The sequence below is a fragment of the Salarias fasciatus genome, assembly GCF_902148845.1.
Source record: "Salarias fasciatus chromosome 23 unlocalized genomic scaffold, fSalaFa1.1 super_scaffold_20, whole genome shotgun sequence".
NCBI classification, from domain to species: domain Eukaryota; kingdom Metazoa; phylum Chordata; class Actinopteri; order Blenniiformes; family Blenniidae; genus Salarias; species Salarias fasciatus.
In genome coordinates this window covers 11995748-12013756 of record NW_021941230.1, presented here as the reverse complement: position 1 = coordinate 12013756, position 18009 = coordinate 11995748, and the positions used below count along the sequence as shown (strand labels likewise).

At 49.1% G+C, this 18009-nt stretch overlaps 1 protein-coding gene across 1 annotated transcript in view; it reads right to left on the bottom strand.

Moving 5' to 3' along the window:
* The window catches only part of ahr2 (aryl hydrocarbon receptor 2), a 35324-nt gene that overhangs the window by 8715 nt on the left and 8600 nt on the right, over window positions 1–18009 (bottom strand). The window lies entirely within an intron of this gene.

The following is an 18009-nucleotide window of genomic DNA, read 5'->3' as shown; positions in this document are numbered from 1 at the left end:
AGGCTGGTTAAAACCCTGGGGCCAAACGAGGAGAGCAGGCACAGCCACAGAATTCCCCGCTGGCCGCGGCGTTTCCCCCCAGCGGGGCGAGCGCCGGGGGAAAGAGGGCGCTCGTATGCAGCGGTCGAACCCGTCCATCGATCTGGTTTCGTAAGAAGATCGGCGCCAGCGGAAAAAAAAAAAAAACCAGGCAGCGACCGCTCCAGCAGTCTCAACAATCCCAAAAGCTTCCTCAGAAAACAAACTGCGACTGTCTGTGGCAGGGAATGAAACGGGAGCTTCAGCGGAGTCGGTCAAACCCACAGCAGGCACCAAAAGAAGGCAGCTCACTCCCTCCAGGGTCTCTGTGTGGGTTTCCCAAGACTTGAAACATTTCATCTCCGTGATGGACGGTCCCAGGCTGTTTCAGGACGTCCAGAACATCACACGGGGAGCACATAATGTGAGTTATGAAACACTAAACTGCACCACAGACTGAGCCCAGGGAGCTGCACCGAGAGAAGTCCTTTGTGAGCCGGGAGTAAATCGGCCAGTTCGGCGGCAGAAAATGTGCGAGGATTGGATTTTTTTTACGACACGGCGATGCCCTATCACGCCGATTTACAACCCGCCGAGCTTTATTTACTGTGATTAGCTGTGCAGCTCGTTCCCACACGTTTCACACACGCACACACACACACACACACACACACGCTGGAGGACGGCCACCCTGGAATCCCCGCGCTCGGGAGCGTCTAATCCCAGAGACAACAGAGCGATGAGCTCCATCCCAGTGAAGCCACTTTTATCTGCCAGTCGCTGCAGCTGGCAACGCCGAGAGAAGTCACGGCGATAAGCCCCGAGTCGTCGTCTTCACTGGAGCTTCGTGTGTTTTCAGTCTGTTGGCCACGCATCACTTTATTCATTCCCGTAATTTCACAAGATTTTGATGTTGAAATCCATTTTCTCAACACATCCTACCACTTGACGGCCGTATCATTACGACCAACTGCCTCACATATACAGTATATCTGAAAAGAACTTTAAGACATTCCAAAAGCCAGCCCAAAAAAATCAACCACGTTAACACAAACACACTAATCAGTGCTAAAAACAATCAAAAATCTGCAAAAATCAGTCAGAAGCAGGCCAAAACTAGCCTCATCCTGCATTAGGATAATGGCGGATGTTTAAATGATCCTCACTGACGGAGGATAGAGGCTCTTCGGGGCCACTGGCTCATCTCCCTCCCATCATGCACCACACACTCATAATACTGGGAGGATACGTGCTGATGTGGGGATAAATCTGAATGAGTCTTTCAACACAGCCTTCTTCTCCAACATCTGCCCTGAGGCTGGTGTGGATGCCCCCCCCCCCCCGGTGCAGCTGCCGAATGCCCCGAACTGAACGTGTGTGGCAGTGCTGGGAAACTCCCAGGTGAAGCCGGGTGCTTTCTGGGAAACGGCGGCCCGCGCTCAGCACATTCTGCCCGTCTGGATAAATAAAGCAGCTCCACGTGCAAGCAGGGCCGAAATCCACGAAGGGGAGAGCGCAGGAAATCCATCGGCACCGATTCATTTGGCCATAAATCATGTTCGAGAAAGACGTTGCGATGTTTGGCAGAGGAGGTGAGGAGTCTGTCATCGTCAAGAATTCGTTAATATAAGTAACATAAGAAAACTAAATTAAGACAAGCACAGCTGGAAAAAAAAAAGTTATGCCACGATAAGTTGATTGACAAAGCAGAAATAAAAGACCAACAATTTAGACTTAATTTTGACATAATAAGGAAAATAAATGAGAAATGGGCTTTTTTGTTTGGTTCATGTGGCCCGTTTGACCCGGTCTGACCTCCGTTTAACCCCACAGGTACATCCAAAACGCCAAAGACGGGGAGGAACGGCGAAAGAAACGATAAAGTGCAAAAACGGAGAGAAAAATTCAAAGTGAGGAGGACCGACGTCAGCGCCCTGGGGAACTCCCGTCACAGTTTTTGAAGTGATAAAAAAGAAATCCGCTTTCATTCACGCTGCTACCCCCCAAGGCTGGCATTTAACAAGGAACAGCACACTCCGATCCACTTCCAGTGCTCTTGTAAAACAGGAGAAACACCCACAAACCACCTCTTTTTCTATTTTCTGTGGTTTTTCTGTAAGGAAGCGGAGGCCTCCGGGTGCTGGTGCAGCCCCATCCCCTGCTATAAGTGATTTACTGAAGTACTTAAATAAAAGCTGCTTTCTGGAGCGAATTTCAAGGGTTGAATTTCATTTTTAATTAGATTTTGAAGCTTTAAGACATTTTATAATCTGGTTTGAAGCTTCATAATATTCCATTTCAATTTCCCTTCGTCTCCTGTGACGTTAAACTTGAATATTTCCGTGTTTTGGCCAGCTGGGAGAGAGAGCTTCATTTTCATCCTCCTCCTTCACCGAACGCAGACTTCGCTGCACTTCTCGACCCCGTCATCAAAACCACCGCTCATAAAACCATTTCAGACAGGCACAACCCATCAGAACCTCCCCTCCTCCAAGTGAGCACGCCCCCCCCCCTCCCCCTTCCCTCCCCCTCCTTCCCCCCCATCATCCCTCCATCTCCCAACACCCGCTCTGGAGCACTTTGTGGTTTTTCTCTCCACTTTGAAACCAGAGAGCTGAAAGGAGGCATTGTTCTGCATCTTGTTGGACGGCGGGATGGAGGAGAAGGAGGAGGAGGAGGAGGAGGGGTGACAGGAGATCGGGATCAACGACACTCTCTCTCCCTCTCGCTGCAGGTTCGGACATGAAGAGCGAGGACGCCGCAGTTTGGAAGCGGAGACGAGTTTCCCTCCGAGAGCTCCCGCCGCCGTTCCCCGGCTCCACAAATCTTCCCCGTGTGTTTTTAACTTGCATTGTCTGTTGTCTGATGGGAGTCGTTTCCTGTTATGTTGCTGGCCCCCTTTGATCAGATCCAGCTCAGACCTCATGTAGACCCCCTATACCACCATCGGGGGGCGCTACAATCAGCAGACGACTCATATGTCACCAATAATGGCAAATTCAAACTGTACATCCTTCTAATGATGTTGAAAATATGTTTTTATTACGATGGACAAACTATTAACTCCCTAGTCCTAAGCACTGCCGGTACATGTCCACAAGGGGGCAGTATAATAAGAAAACAACCCCATGTTGAAAGAAAAAGTACAGAAAAGGCCTCAAAAGACATAGGAAATCGAAATATCTGATAAAATGTACAATGTATATGATGTCTGGCTATTCAGTAATATCATGAACAACAGTATCTCATGTTCATGTTGAAAGAATGGTGAAAAAAGGGTTTATATGGTCACTGTGTGAAAACATGATTATATTTTATAATATATTTCATACATGTCATCTTTAGTTCATTTAAACTCAAAAATTACATTAAAAAATAGGTTAAACCTAAAAAAAAAAGTCTGAATTTCTAATGAAGTTTAAGGTAAAAAAGGAAGCAGACTATATTTTCCTGAAACACCAGTAAAAGCTGGCTCAGACTGTGTTCACACCTGAAACGGTCTCTCTGGTCAGCCGCCTCTCGTCCTGTTGAACCTATGTCAGTGAAGCTTTAACAAGCAACGCTATGCTAACGCTCCCATTGTCTTCCTGCCGCTGTTCTTCCTGTGTCTCCCCCCTCCCACCGCCGCCGCTGCGACTTCCTGCGCTGCGGTTTCACGTCTCATTTTGATAACCACAGCTATTCCACTGACGGCCGCACCCACAAAAAAATGGTAAACAAGGGCGACATCCCGAAGCAGAAAACGGACAAACAGCCTGGAAACACACCACATGCAGCGACACACCACACAGCAGCCGAGTGAACTCAAACTAATGCCAATCACACATGAAGTGAAATGAATCTCATTCATTTTCAGAGGACAGATGTCAATAAGTGCAACTTCTTTACTGCATTCTTTATTATGAATCACATGAAAGTCAACAAGTCCAGACAGCCTAAAAACCCTCAAAAGATTCCAAACAAAAGTGGAAGTATTGGAAGTATTTATGAAGGAAACAGCAGGGGACCCAGGATCAAGCCCTGTGGTACCCCATTAAACCATCAACCTCTTACCTTTACCGTGAAATAGGCATTTTATTAAGTATATTTTAATGATGAAGCATGTTTTATTTTAGCACTTTACTCAGCTGATTACAGATCTGGTGTTTTTGTAGTGCACAGCCACCACCAACAGGGGGCGTCATAACCCAAAAGTGTACCTAACTGCAAATACTGTACAATGTCGCCTTTCAAAAAAAAAAAAAAAAAAAAAAAAACTACTTGTTTTTTGTTTTAAGTTATTGGCTGGTGGTGACAGATAATTTCCAAGTTTGTAAAATAAGAGGTTCATCTCCAGTTGCTCTGGCCCTGAACCTGGTCCTCCTGTGACCTCTGACCCCGGGTCTGCAGGAGATGTCTCAGCGTTTACATTCCTCAGTCTGATCCTACACACCGCCCACCACGCCCTCGCATGGAGCGTACCAATCACTCATCGGGGGGGTGGGGGTTTGGGGGGGGGAGCAAGGGGTTTACCCTCAGCTCTGGAGTTCCTCTGCACTGTATTTATTTAAGTTGCGGAGAGGAGCCGAAGCTCATCACTCAGTGAGCGCCAGAGGTGAAGCCACCACACCGCCAAAGTGTCCCCGTCGGCCAAATAAGGAGCGGAGCGGCTCCACGCTGCAGGTGTGTCACTCCGTGGGGTCAACCTCGTGTCACTGGGGCAGGAAGGAAACGGAAAAGGCCCAGAACAAAAAAAAAAGAAATCCCAAAAGATTATCATGAATGATAGGAGCTCAGAAGTGAACGCTGAGGCAGAAGCAGAGAAGATGATGTAGACCAGAGCAGCACAGGAAGGGAGGAAAGAGGACGAAAAGAGGGAAAAAACAGCGTCCCGTGTCCAGGAAGGCGCTTCGCTCGCTTTAACATAACTCGTGGAAATACGACTAATTTGCTGCTGCTGCTGCGGACTCTCAGCTGAACTCTGCCTCTTCCACACAAACACAAACTCAGCTTCGCGTGCGAACTTTTCACCCCCAGCATCCTGAGCCCAGAGAGGGGAGGAAGGAGAGCCACACACACACACACACACACACACACACACACACACACACACACACACACACACACACACACACACACACACACACACACACACACACACACACACACACACACACACACACACACACACACACACACACACACACACACACACACACAGAGTGGGAGAGCTGCCAAAGTCTCTGATATGCTTTCACTGCCTTTTTGCATGACTGCATGCTCCCCAGTTTGGAACTGTTAAATATTATTACACAGTAGATACTGATGAGGAGGCGGAGGAGGAGGAGGAGGAGGAGGAGGAGGAGGAGGAGGAGGGAAACATTAATTAAAGAGAGGTGAACGGGGGATCTGAGGAGAAGACGGAGGGGGATGGAGGAGAAGTAAAGGAAACGTTCAAAGTTTCTTGCAGTACTGAGCGTTATCTCATGTAAGTATTTGTAAAACTTCCTGTCTTCTTGTTTCACAACATTCAACTGTGAATCACCACGATTACTGGTATTTTTTTTCCACAGTAACACATCACACACCGCCCAAATACCACCAAAAATCAATGTTTACAGGCTTACGGAGTCAGAAAACCCGCTCTTTGCAGTAAACCTTCTCAGAGTTTACGGTCAGTAAAGCTCCAGAAAACTGATCCTCACAGTGATTTCAAATCTCTGTGCGCGGCAGAGCTTTGAGTCCAGATACATGCACGATTTGTATTTTCCATGCATGAAACATCTTTAAAATATCTGATTTTAATATAGTGTTAGAAAGCGGGGGAGAAGGAAGAGGAAGAGGAGGAGCAGTCTCTAATCTGTAATGAAGTTGGAACCATAATGCAGCTCTGGTGCTCTTATCGCTGTCGTGCCATGAAACCATTGAGGACAGGAAACCCGCCCACACACTCACACACACTCACACACACACACACACACACGGCTAAGACTTGTTAACATGACCGTCAGAGGTTCTCAGCCTCTGCACCTCCAGCTCAGCGGAGACAAATTACAGAAACAGCAGGAATTTGGCAGAAATAATCAGCTCGAATGAAGCCCTGCACCTGGGCTCAGGGCCGTTGTCTCTCTGCGGTGGATTCTGTTCATGCAGAAAGGTGGTGACAGGTGCAAACCAGCCTCCCACCAGGTTAACCGCTCAGTAACCCAGCCAGTGAATCGGCCGGCAAACGTGTCGGCGAACCGACCTGGCGACCCGGAGGTGACCATGTTTGGAGAGTAATCCGGTTCGTTACTCCTCCAGTCGCGTCTTTGAGCGTTTGGCAGCTCAGGGCAGAGCCTGGCGGGCGGCTCGTTACCCCGGGTGCTGACTGACGGGCGGTTTCGGCAGCGGAGAGGCTCGGCAGGCGGCCAGCCCAGTTGCGTGTAAAGAGTTTATTTAGACAAGAGAGCGAGCGGGGAAGAGGAGTAGGGGGGCTGGCGTTTCAAAGACGTTTTGTTGGGGCCTGAGGGATGCTGGCTGCAGAGCAGAGGAGCGAGCTCTCACTCCTGCCACAAAATCAGGAACCCCGACAGAACCCGACCGCTGGATGAACGGCACACACGCGCCATGCAAATCTGCAGAGCCGTGCATGCGCGTGCAGCTGATCGTGCACATGCACATTAATGCACGTGCTAAATGGAAGCACGTATGGGAATAGCTCTAAAAAACACACACACACACAGGACTGCAAAAATGTGAAAAGTATGAAGGTAAACACACCCAGGGACATGAGTGATGTGTTACTGGCAGGGAAGCGTGTGTGTTTCTCTTTCACTTGTTCCGACAGCGCTTGATACTTTTCATTCAGTGACTTTAAAAACAGCGCAGAGACCTGTCAAACACACACGTCCTAATGCCATTTTCACAGTTGTTCTTAAAATGCTCATATGTAACATCTGTGTAACAATAATCGACATTACTATTGAACCACATCAGTGAAGCCTAAAGCTGCAACCATGAACTAGTAAACCAGTTGGTTCAGGCAATAAACTCCAAAACCCCAAAAACGCATAAGTCTGATATTAGATGAGAGCTTATACAATGGGGGAAATAAGTATTGAACGCATTAACTGTTTTGTCATTAGATTTATTTCCAAAGATGCAATTCATGTGACATTTCTTCCAGACACTGGTATTAACTCAAATAATCCACACATGAAAAGAAATCACAACATTCAAATCCATAAATAGTGATTATGTGGAATTAAGTGCAATAACACAGGAAAAAAGTATTGAACACACCATGGGAAAGCTGTATAGTTTGTCAAGGAAAGGCACCATACCATCTCACACCTGAAAGTAATTAGTCTTTGTACTTCCTATAAGTGCAAACCAACATCAGCTGGGTTAGTGCTAATTGATGGCCCTATAAACAGGTTGTTTTTTCACCAAGTACTCAAACAAGACACATCTCATGATGGGTAAAAGCAAGGAGCTCTCTCAAGACCTTCGCAGCCTGATTGTTGCTCAGCATCAGAATGGAACTGGTTACAGACTTATCTCAAAGAATCTGAGTATTCCAGTAAGCACCGTTGGGGCCATTATCCGCAAGTGGAAGAAGCATCACCTTATCATCAACAGGCCGCGCACAGGAGCTCCTCGCAAGATTTCTGACCAGGGAGTCAGAAAGATGGTCAGAAGAGTTCTCAAAGAGCCAAGGACCACCCGGAAAGCACTCCAGCAAGACATGGAGGCAGCAGGTACAAGTGTTACAGAGAAAACGATAGGCAATGCACTCCACCGCCATGGCCTCTATGGACGCTCAGCCCGCAAGACTCCGTTCCTCAAAAAAAGGCATGTTGAAGCTCGTCTAAAGTTTGCTAAACAGCATCTGGATAAGCCTGTGGAATACTGGGAGAATGTTGTCTGGTCAGATGAGACCAAAATTGAACTTTTTGGCTGTCATACTACACACCATGTTTGGAGGAGAAATGGCACTGCACATCACCCAAATAACACTATACCAACAGTGAAGTTTGGTGGTGGAAACATCATGGCATGGGGTTGTTTCTCATCTCGTGGTACTGGCAGACTTCATATAATTGAAGGAGCAATGAATGGAAACATCTATCGGCAAATTCTTGAGATGAACCTCCTGCCATCCACCAGGATGATGAAGATGAGACGGGGCTGGACCTTTCAACAGGACAACGATCCGAAGCACACGGCAAAGTTGACTCTCGAATGGTTTAAAAAAAAGAAAATCAATGTGTTAGAATGGCCCAGTCAATCACCTGACTTAAATCCGATCGAACATTTGTGGAAAGAACTAAAGATAAGGGTTCACCAGAGGGCACCAAAGAATATTCAGGATTTGAAGACAATCTGTGCGGAGGAATGGGCAAAAATCACACCTGAGCAGTGTGGGCGATTAGTTCATACATACAACAAGCGTCTGGAAGCAGTCATTGCAAACAAAGGCTTCTCCACAAAGTATTAAACGAGTCTCAGATAGTGTGTTCAATACTTTTTTCCTGTGTTATTGCACTTAATTCCACATAATCACTATTTATGGATTTGAATGTTGTGATTTCTTTTCATGTGTGGATTATTTGAGTTAATACCAGTGTCTGGAAGAAATGTCACATGAATTGCATCTTTGGAAATAAATGTAATGACAAAACAGTTAATGCGTTCAATACTTATTTCCCCCATTGTATATTGAACTCCTCCAGCACTGGATGTCTTCTTGGTACCAAGAAGTGGGAAAAACCCAGATGTAGAAGATATAGATCTGTTCTCTGATTTTCAGTTTTTTGATGATGTAATTTGCAGATTTTGACAGAAAAATGCAATTTTTGTTTGGTGTTGACCGTCTTCACCGCATACTGTTGGTTGGGTGTGTAAGAAAAAAAAAAAAACTAAAATATAAAATATAACATAAATATGAAAGGCGTGAATGAAGCCGGCGTCGGCACAGACTGCCGTCTGCTCCTTTAAATCCCTCAAATGAGCCGGCTTCCTTTCATTGGCGCCGCCACGTGTCGCGGGAGCTACGAGGCGGAAGTGGTCGCTTTGAGCCGCCGCTGTGGTGAAACAGTCGCACACTCCCAAAAGCGGAAAGTCGGCCATGTTTCAGCGTTTCCACCCGTATGGTGCAGCTTGTGGGAGCGAGGCGGGTCAAATGTGCTTCAGCAGAGACGAACTTCTGACAAGCTGGTCAAAATATAAGGACCGCAAATTCGACGTCTTAAAGAAAAACTGAGCGGATGCTGTGGGAGAATTTAATGCAGGTTATGCAGCTCAGCTTGTGCTCTTGGCTCCCTGCAGCCTCAGACGGAATCAAATCCAGACTGCACATCTGCACGGCTCTGCACAACACGGAAACATGATCCGCCGAGCAAATATTGGTCCGTTATTAAACACAAGGTATCGACTGCGATCGCAGCTGCAGAGAAACCGTCTGGAGGGGGAGACACTTGACCCTCCTCGCACATTTGACTTGCTTAAAAAAACAAAAGAAAAAGGAAGAAGTGAGATTCTGGTGGGAATAAAGTGAGGCGTCGGCAGGTGCCGAAAGTTTGCCTGGAGTGTGTATTCGACAGATCGTCCACAGACAGGCGCAGAGAGCCCAGGTACATGTGAGGACGTCTCTGAGCCGAATGCAGCGAAACAGGACGGGCGGGTCTGAGTCTGAGCGGCCGCAAACAACAACTCCTGCTGCTGCTGCTGCACGGCGACAACAGCAAGAGAGACACCACAGAGACGCTCGGAGGGCTTACCTGCAGACGAGGAGCAAACAGCCACCGCGAGGAGGAGGAGGAGGAGGAGGAGGGAGGACATCGCACATGAAAGAGAGAGAGAGAGAGAAAACAACCAGGTCACACACACTTCCAGGAGTGAAAGAGAAATCTGGTTCGGCAGGTTGTGTGTCAGCGCTGCAGCTTATTACTCGGAGGTTTTGGCTCACCGTGCAAATCTGTACAACACACATGACCCGGACGAAGGCCGGAGAGACCTCCGCCGAGAATCAACTCCGTGACTTTTAATGTAGAAACAAAAAAACCAGAACTCGAGTAACGGGTCGTCCTCCTCTGTTATGGCCGGCCCGACAGGATTTTTCCATTTCTTTGTGACTCAAAAAACCCGACCGGAGGCTTCGCTTGTGACGTCCAGCCTGTGTGACTGCAGAGAGGAACCGGCGCCAGAACCCGAACTCTCTGAACCCCCGGCTCCACTCTCACCAGCGCTCGGAGGTGCAGACACCCTTCCCGCCAAACCATCAAAGTGGGACCGAGCGCCATCCACGACATGGTTTCTTTCGTTATTCCTGAGCTGCACACACACCAGGCATCCATTTGCTTTTCCTAAATAGATTTACAGTGTTTTGGAATCAAACCCATCCAACGTAAACTCCGGCTCGGCCCGGCCACAGACCCGGGTGGGAGGGGGGGGTGGGGGGGGGGGGTGGGGGCGCCGCTCGTCCCCTCTGGACGCCATCATCGCAGAATGGGGCTTAGAGGATCACCAGCCGAGCGTGACGGCGTGTCAGTAAACACTGAGCGTTTTGGCGTTTTGGCCGGCGACGCTCTGGGAGCGCTCCAGAAAGGCTCGTTTCCCGCCCGGCCGCCGAGGCCGCCGAGGCCGCGGAGGTCGAGGAGGAAACAAGTCAGAGAGGCTGAGCTGCTGTTTTCATACATTTTACCTCTGGAAGCTCATCAGAGGCGCGGAAAAACTCGTTACAGAATTTTATGTGGTGGTCGAATCTAATGTGTGTAACTTCTGAAATCCTTCAGTATCCTTGCTGAAATTGCTTCGCTGTGCCTCACTCCTCCCACAACGTGCCAAATATCCAGAGGTGCGGATTAGTTTCTGAGCGATGTCTCCGGGCAAATGAGGCAAAAAAAAAATCAAAAGTGAGACACCGGATCGGTCTGTCTGAGTCAGGGAATCTCTCGCCTTCCCTGCCAGCGCCGCCGGGGAGGGCGACAGGTTTTATTTGTCCTAAAAATACACACCGCATGGCTAAAAATACCCCGGCGGGAGGGCTGCCGCGCACATGGACGCTGATGGCTTCAAGAGCTGCGAGGAGCCCGATAGGAAACACATGAGGAGCCACCTCCAGACAGCTGCAGGCCGCTCCGGGTGTGTGTGTGTGTGTGTGTGTGTGTGTGCAGCTTCACACACGTCGTGCGTTCATCGTGGAGGACCAGCCAGCCAGTCGGCAGCCAGCAGGACTCCAGGTGTGTTTCAGCTGAAGGGTTACAGCGAGCTGCCGTCGCACAAAGCGCCGCCTTTGTTTTGGCGTTTTGGGCCCAAGTTGGCCGACATGTCCGGACCGGCGGGGAGTCGAGGAGGCGGCGCCGGCTCCGCTTTCATCTGCTGGAGCTCAGGTATGTAAACAAACAGGAGGAGCCGAGCCGAGCCGGGACGACTGAGAGAGACGAGACGAGGCGAGATGAAGCAAAAGTACATGAATCCATTAGACCGCGACTTGAATTCAATTGTAATGTTTTTGATGTATTTATTGTAAAAAAAAAAATATACAATTATTGTCTGTAAAATGCTGATTTGTGATCGCAGCTTCTGGCGCTTCTCGGTGTTTTGTTGGGTCTCGCTCTTAATCCTGAAGTGACAGCCAAAGACGAATGAGTGAAACTCGTGAGACCATCTGATACTGAGATGATCTCCGGCGTCACGGTGAGTCGTATCGCGACGTGCCAACACCTGCACCCCGGATTAGCTAATATAAACCACCACACACACACACACACACACACACACACACACAGACTCTGTGATGTCCTGACTGAGCTCCATCTGAAATCTGAGTTTTAGAGTCGTCCAAATATTGACACGACGACTCCTTTACTGTTTGGACTGAATCATCTCGCAAATGGTGAGTGAAGAACAAGAAGGGGCACCAAATAAACACTTTTGTCGTTTATTTTAAAATAAATTCAAGAAGGAATCAATAAATCAGGAGTCGTCTACGGGAATGCAGCTGAGCGGCTCAGCCTGGGACGAAGTAACAAAAGACGATCCAGGACGAGACGACCTGAGAGGACGTGATTCAGGACGGAGAGAACCAGGCCGACTTGGGGGGGGGGGGGGGGGGGGGGGGGGGGGGGAGTCGAGCTGATGGTGAAACGCGAACCCGAGACGAGGCGAGGCGAACTCCAACCAAACCGACGCCCTCAAGGGCCACAAAGCCTCGCCGCTGTTGTGAAACTCCTGCACGCCGCCGCCGTCTCTGATAAAAGCCGACTCTCCTCACACTGTTCCGCTCTGGGGGACAGTCGGGGTTTTTTTTCTTCCTTCTTTTCTTTGCCTCATTTCTCCTTCTCTGGCATTCAACCACGGATGGGGGAGTTTTCTCTTTCTGAGGGAGAACATGATAAAACACAACCCGGAAAGCCAGAGAGAGAGAGAGAGAGAGAGAGAGAGAGAGAGAGAGGGTGATGAAGGCCGGAAACCACACTGCCTCCACTCGTGGCACACATCCCTATCAGTCACACAACTCTGATTTCAGAGATTAGAAATATTCCCAGAAAGGGGAGCGGGGCGGGGGGAGCGGAGCCCCAAGTGTCTGAGAAGAAAGAGACAGACACAAAAGCCTGAGATGTAAACTGCAGATTACAGAGATATTTAATCTCTGCACGGTCAGAGCAGGTAAAAAAAAAATCTACTGCACCGATATTTTACAGAAAAAAAACAAAACAAAACAGAATTTTATCATAAAATTCTGACAGCTTTATGGTTTTTTTTTTTGGCTGATCTCAGGTCTGCGGATGACTTGCAGTCTCACGCCTCAGCATGCAGTCAGAGTAAAAGTCTCCTTTTGTGTTTTCCATTGCGCTTTCTGAGTCATTTTTGCTGTCTCATGCTTTCTCGCTGTGGTTTTTACATGTGTGAGCGATCCTCGGCTCGGCCAGAAGGCGCGACTGCGTTTCAGACCGAACTGAGAGCCGACAGAGCTTCATAGCTGTGGCAGATCAGCCGAATGATAAGCTGCGGAGATCACACTGCGTGGAGCAGCAGCTCCGGTTTCTTAATGACCGCCACATACCTGCCGCGCCGCGCCGCCTGTGTAAACTCTCATTCATGAGGAAGGAGGGGGCGGGGCTCCGAGCCGCCAGTAATTTTCCACCATCCAAATCTCACCCGACTCCCTTCCCTGTTATTAAACGCCGCGGCTCCAGGCGTGCGGCGTGGACGCTGCAGAGCGACAGGTGAACCGGCAAAAAAAAAAAAAAAAAGCCGTTTTCTGAACCAAACCGCGTCAATTCGGTCGAATCGTCAGTTTTCTGAACAGCTGCAGGCCGCAAGTTGAGCGATTTGTGACCCAGCGTAATCCCGCCACGTCGAAGAGGCTGCAACTTTAATTAAAAGCATCCAGGACGGTTCGCCGGAGACTATTCGGGGATTTAGTTGTTATTTAAGTCTTTAAAGGTTCGGTCACCGTGAGTGGAGGAGAAGAACCCGATCCTACATGTCGGTCCGGGGATCTCCTCTGCCAGCCGGCGGCCCGAGGCCGCTTCCTCCTGGCCCCGCTTGGCCCCGGCGGTGGCTGGATCAGAGGTTAGCAGACACCTTTCTCGCCCCTCGGGGCGCTTCCTCCCAACACGACTTCCTCTGACAAACACCACTTCCTGTCAGAGACCTACTCAGTGTGTTTTACAGGTTCCCTCCCCGCCGAGCTAACGGCGAGCTGGCGGAGCTGCAGGCGGCGCCGCGTCCTCCGAGCAGGTGAAAGGTGAGCCGCGGTTTGAGCGTGTTGCTCTCAACTACAACCCAAAGCAGACGCACGGCGCGGCAAACAGCCGCCGTCTCGGCCAAGAAGGTCAGAGCTGCTGCAAGCTGAGCGTCGCGCAAAGGCTGGAGGAAGAAAGAGACAGACGTAAACATCCAAAACGTCCTCAGGGACATGAAAGCTGAACAAAAACACATTTATCTGAGTCACAGGGACGTGCGGGGACGCACAGCGAGTCCACAAAGTGCCCCGGAATAAATACGTCGTCTGTCAAACGGCCACAGGAGCGTGCACGACGTGCACGAAAACAAACAAAGCTTTCAAAAAAAAAAAAAAAAAAAGTCCAAAGTTCTGGAGAGTCACGTTAAAAGGGCGCACGAGAGAGACGACAGGTTATATGCAGAGCGTGCACGTACGTGCACGATTCAGCTGAGAATCAGCGCGGGCGTCTTCCAAAAAGCCTTAAGAAAAAAAAAAAAAAAAAAAAAAAAAATTCTATGAAAATGTTCAAACAACGAAGAGCTGCAATGACCTCTGACCGCCGCCGAGGATTGTGGGTAATGCCGGCGGTGAGTCAGACGGATGAAAGAGCGACAAACAGCGTGGCACGAAAAACACAAGGGGGGGGGGGGGGGGGGATGATGTCACTGGCAGGAGAGGGGCATTGTGGGAAATCAGACGTGTGTGATGGATTAGTGATGTCTGGAGCCTTCCTGCACAGGACGAGGATCAATACCCACATTTTAGAAGATATGCAGAATTTGTTGTCAGTGTTCAATTGTTTTAATTGTAAATTCACGCTTGTATTTTTTAACAGTAATTTTGTTTTTCTCGTTGACCTGAATCCTGATTGGTTGATTGGTTGGAGGAGCTACGGCCGCCGTGGCTGCATGTTTCCCTGGTGTTTTCCCAGCATGCCTGGGCAGGTCCCAACAGGACCCCCGCCTGCATGCGGCGCTGCGCCGCCAGCAGAGGGTCTGCAGGGCCGATGCTATCGCCCCGCGTCCAGGCTCCAGCCCCTCCTCGCGCTGCCAGTCCAAATACTGATGCTCGCCAGTTTTCTCAAACCCGTTTTCTCAGCGCCGCTCTTTTCTTCGCGCTCTTCCTCTTCATCAAACAATGGGCCGAGCGGAGCGCGTCCAAAAGAAGACCGTGAAAACAAATCTCGGTGCAAATATGCTCCCTGTGACAAGGCGAGTGTGTTTGTGAATATCTTTCGTTCTGTGTGTGTGTGTGTGTCTATTTGTATTTTCCTTCAGTGTCAGATTGTGTGGATTAATCTAAAGCATCTTCTCGCTGGATGTGATGAATTACATCTATCTGGATCAACTTGTATCATTTTTTTTCTTTGGATTTGTGATCGTTCTGAGTCTCTTTGCTCATCTTCAGGCTGAGTGTGTGTTTTTTTTTTGTGATATCTGAGGCACATCGTGTTTCTTTGCGGTATTTTTGTGACTCCATGTAGACAATGAGCTTGTTTTCAGTGATGTGTGTGTGTGTGTGTGTGTGTGAAAATCAAACCTCCACCTGTGTTGAGCTGCGCTCACAATCACTGGCAGGCGTCCAAACCACGACTGTTTTTTTTTTTCCTTTCGTTTTACAGTAACTGTCCCAGTTTCCCAGCAGGGAAGCAACTCTTTAAAAGTCCCTCATATTCCTGGACTGCTTAAAAAAAAAAAAAAAAAAAAAAAGAAAGATAAAAGCATGAATCCTGTGATTTGAGCCTAAAAATAGTTTGAGTGCAGCGTCAAGATTTTGATAAACGTAATCATATTGTCTGATTTTGTTTGATTTGGTGCGTTCCGTTTCATTTTTATTTGTTTCTGGATCTTTAGCATGACGTGTTTCGATGCTCAGAGATTCCCTGTGTCATGAGGACGTTGGAGGTCTCTCGTGCGTCTCTGTGGACGTGCTGCATGACTCCGTGGTCTCTGAATGCCTCTCGGCGCTTCTTGCAAGGTGCTGCGGTGTGTTTCTGATCATCCCGTGGGTCTTGGGTGGACATCGTGCACGGCGCTGTGGTCTCCGTGCATGTCTTTTCGGACGCGTTGCATGTCACCGGGTATTTAGTGGGACTTCTTGGATGCTCTTCTGCTCCTTTTCATATTTCTGCAAATATATTTTTTGGAGCTGGTGGCTGCACTTTGTGCATGAATTTGTGTTTGGAAATTTCCAAGGATCCTGTGGTTACTTGAATTGAAGAAACGATCCGTGGCATCGGTCTGTTTCTCATTGTTTACTGAGTCCTGATATTTAAGGTTTGGGACTCTCCGAAAACCAAAGCAAGTACAGCATGTCGACTGCTGTGTTTTCCATGAAGGGCTTCGGTCCTTGATGTCTGCTCTGGCCTCTGCGACCGGCCATGAGAGGGGTCAGAGGTCAGGCTCGGGGTCAGAGGAAGCTGACTTCAGTCTGCAGGAAGTACGCTGGAAACATCTGGAAAACGCATGCAGGAGGAGGAGGAGGAGGAGGAGGAGGAGGAGGAGGAGGAGGAGGAAGAGGAGGAGGAGGAGGGGGGGACTCTCCACTGCCAGAGGTCTTTCTGCATCTGATTCAAACCTTTCTGGCCTCTTTTTATGATCAATTTAAGATTAAATGATCTATGAAGATCAAATTTTTTGACAGCTGTTTGTCTTATTTTAGAAAGCCTTGTAGTCTTTTAAGACTTGATGATTTTTTTTTTTTGCCATTTTAAGTCATTTAAAGCTTTCTGACAGCAGAGATTGAGGCTCTCTGTGTGAATTCTGCATCGAAGTGGAGAAATCTTACATCTATTTGAGTTTCTCTTCGCTCTTTTTACATCTTTGTGTTTGTTTTGCACCTCTCTGTGGTCACATGCTGTCTCTCCGGTTGTCATTCTCAACCGCTTTGCGGCCTCTCTTTGTCTCTCTGAGCTCGCATTATAACATGTTGCGTCTGTGTGTGACGGCTGTAGATGTTTTCCTGCGCACTGTGGTCCTCGGCGGTCATTTTCAGCCTGTCTGGTTAGAAGTTGACACTGAGCGAACAAAGAGGAGCCAGAGAGCGCGGCAGCGGGTGAGAACAGGGCCGTGTCTGAACATGAGGGCCGCTCGGCGCAGAACAATGCCGCCGTTGTGAGCGCCGGCGCTGGGATCGAACCCTCGGGCGATTTCCCAGCAGCCCCGGGTCGGCCGGGCCCCGCGGCCGGGCCCTGAGGGCCCGAGACGGCGACCGGGGGACGGACGCGCCGCGTTCCTTTCCCAGCCACATCCTGCCCGAGCCGCGGGACGGCCTGGCCCGGCCGGGATACAGTCAGGTCGGCACCACTCCAAGTCGGCCCCGGCCAACTCGGCACCGCCCCGGGATACAGTCAACTCGGCATCAAGCCAAGTCGGCATCAAGCCAAGTCGGCATCTCGTCAAGTCGGCCTCGCGAGCGGGGGGGGGCTCTCGAGTGGCCGAGTTGGTCGGTGCGGACTTGACTGTAAGCTGCTTACCAACTCGGCCAAAAGCGTCTTTCTTTTTTTTTTTAATCACGATGGTGGATAATGTACCTGGGAGCTTCATGTTTGACGTCCGAGTAGCTTAGCTACAAGCGCGCAGCGCTTAGCGGCTGTCTGGTCATGTGACCGGTCCCAAGGCATTCTGGGAATTGTAGTGCAGCGATGCCGGCTGCGCCGCGACGATTTGCAGTTTTTTTCATGCCGGCAGCGCCGCTTCTCCTCACGTAGCAGGCAGGGGACTGGAGGACAAACTGTGTGATTATGGTGACTGACAGGTTAGAGGTGGAGAATGGACCTGGAGCTTCATGGTTGACGTCCTGCTTGAACCGAGTAGCTTAGCTACGAGCGCACAGCGCGAGCGGCTGTCTGGTCATGTGACCAGATCATGTGACCGGCATGTGATCCGCGAACGCCGCATGATCAAACCAGTCGCCTGCATTATAATTTTATTGTAATGTTCTCCACCCCCGAAGTTTGGTCAGCCAGTACAATTAATTTATTTTTACCCAATCAGTGGAAACCTAGGAAGACCGAAGCTGCATGACGAACTCGATCATACTTGTTGTATTTCATCCCAACCACAACATAATACCTGTATTGCATTATGCTTATGCTGATTTGTTCATTTCTGATCAACATTGTTAGTTTATCAGTCATTATTCTTTTCTTTAACAAACATTGCCATTTGCAAAAGCATGTATTTTGTTGTAAATGTTGTTTGCCCGCCATCTAGTGTGCGTCAACAGTAATAGCAACTGGGACTGTAATATCAAACGATTACCAGTAGTACATGTTAAGCTGTTCATGTGGTTTC